Source organism: Psammomys obesus, unplaced genomic scaffold (genome assembly GCF_907164565.1).
Source record: "Psammomys obesus unplaced genomic scaffold, mPsaObe1.curated_primary_1811, whole genome shotgun sequence".
NCBI classification, from domain to species: Eukaryota; Metazoa; Chordata; class Mammalia; order Rodentia; family Muridae; genus Psammomys; species Psammomys obesus.
The window spans coordinates 4,472,602-4,474,707 of record NW_026596040.1 but is presented as its reverse complement, the minus strand read 5'-3'; the positions used below and the strand labels follow the sequence as shown (position 1 = coordinate 4,474,707).

At 43.9% G+C, this 2,106-nt stretch overlaps 1 non-coding gene across 1 annotated transcript; it reads right to left on the bottom strand.

Moving 5' to 3' along the window:
• Positions 1–95: 95 nt before the first annotated feature.
• On the bottom strand, positions 96–202 carry LOC129688221 (U6 spliceosomal RNA). The gene has a single exon (XR_008721878.1). It is a non-coding gene; the product is annotated as a U6 spliceosomal RNA (small nuclear RNA).
• Positions 203–2,106: the final 1,904 nt, after the last annotated feature.

Here is a 2,106-nt window from a genome sequence, read left to right as displayed (position 1 = left end):
CTTCTCCTTCTCCTTCTCCTTCTCCTTCTCCTTCTCCTTCTCCTTCTTCTTCTTCTTCTTCTTCTTTTCTTCTTCTTCTTCTTCTTCTCCTTCTTTTTAATATGGAAGGCTTCATGAATTTGCGTGTCATCCTTGCACAGGGGCCATGCTAATCTTCTCTGTATCGTTCCAATTTTAGTATATGTGCTGCCGAAGCGAGCACCAGCATTCTTCTTGAACCTGAGGAAACTGATATTTGCCGAAACATAGTCAGTGTTGCATCAGATGAGCAATGACTCACCCTGAAAGGGTGTGAAGGGCAAACAGGACAGAAAGTGGGCTCTAAAAATGCAGGGTGTCTCTTCCAGTCACACCCGCCCCTCTACTCCAACTCCATCTTCCCGAGTTCCACATTATTCCTTTGGCTTCAAAGCCTGCTTACCCTCTCAAAAACATACCATTGATATAAAAAAAATATACACATAAACGTATATATGATACAATGGCTCACACTTCTGTCACTGAGGCAGAAGGATGGTAAATTCCAGGCCGAGGCTGCAGAGCAAGTTCCAGGCCAGACTAAGCTACATAGCACACACGAGCACATACACACACTACCTGGTGTGGATACTCATACATGACCAAAAGAAGATGGCAATATTAAGCCAGCATATTTCTCAATATCTCTACCTCCAAACTAAGCCATCAGACCAACAGCAAACTCTGAGCCTTCTGGAGACAGAGGGCTAGCACCAGAGACCCCGATCAGTTTAAGGCTTGTGTCTCCTAAAAAACTGTATATAAGATTTTGCTCCATGCTCTATATTCTTATATGAAGAATGTTAGGTTAAAAATAAAAATGATGCTCCGGCAGAGTCTTGATCCTCATCGCAGAGCAGGACAAAAATGAGGAAGGGAGTGAAGATGATCGGACACTTGGATTCCTTTCCTCCCACTTCCCTGAGGATCTGCCTTGTTCATACGTGATTGTACTCAACTTTCTCACTTATTCGAAGGTCTATCTTTGATTGTTTTAAAGGAAGATTGACTTGGTCCGTAGACCAAGCCAAGCTATTGCTTTCTTGGAGAGGTACAGGTAGAAGACACTTGAAAGCCAATGCATTATGGCCCCACAACCTTCTAAGTTCCCTGTAGCAGTAATTTTGAGAACAGTGTATTCAGTTCAATAAATACTCTCTCGGAATATTCTACAAGTCAGACTACTTAAGGTGGTAACCAACAGGATAAGCTTCTTAAGATTCAGCCTCGGGAGAGTGAAACAGACAGATGATTTTCACAGGACATGCTCACAGAAGATGCGCGGGGCGGGGAGGGAGTCACCAAGCTAGGTGTGGTGGAGATGGACCACGGTGGACTTCCGGGAAGAACTGACATCTATGTGGAGACTTAAAGATTGTAAGGGAGTTTGCTCAGGTTCACCATCCCCCCCCCCAAAAAAAAATCCCTGCATTTAAGATTAAAACCAGCTTCAGCTCTACATTGTTCATTTATTCTACTTGTGCATCGACTAAGTATTTAGGAACAAATGTGTTGGTTTTTATAGGATAAACATCTGCATAGAGACAGAGAGGAAACAATGCTCCATCCAGTTGTCTAAAACCTGTATCAGATATGGGGATATCTGAGACTGCAGATTTACCATGCAGGTCCTGAGTGCGCTTTATAATAAATATTCACAGCTGATTAACCGAGGGGAAGATGGCGGCGGGGGTGTGGGGGTTGGGGGTGGGTTGTCATGCTACATTTGCTCCTGGGCTGTGAACACAAAGAAAAGAATGTACTGCTACATGGGAAAGCAAGCCCCTCTGTACAGTGGTGGTTGTAGTCTTCACAGTACAGACAGCAGGGCCAATAATCCTGTCCACAAAATTGCCAGGAAAAAAAAAAAAAAGCCAAAGCCTTTGAAGTAGTTAATGAATCTACTCTTTTTAACTTACTCTGGTCTCATTGCTGAGAGCTGTGCAATTTTCGCTCCTGGGCAGAAGTTTCACTAATGCAGGGATGTTGACTGGCCACCGCATCAAATATTTATCAAGTCACAGATGGGAATCTACAAAGAGTTTGCAGAGAGGTTTCGTGTCTCCCTTTGGTTCTGGGGGAAGCACG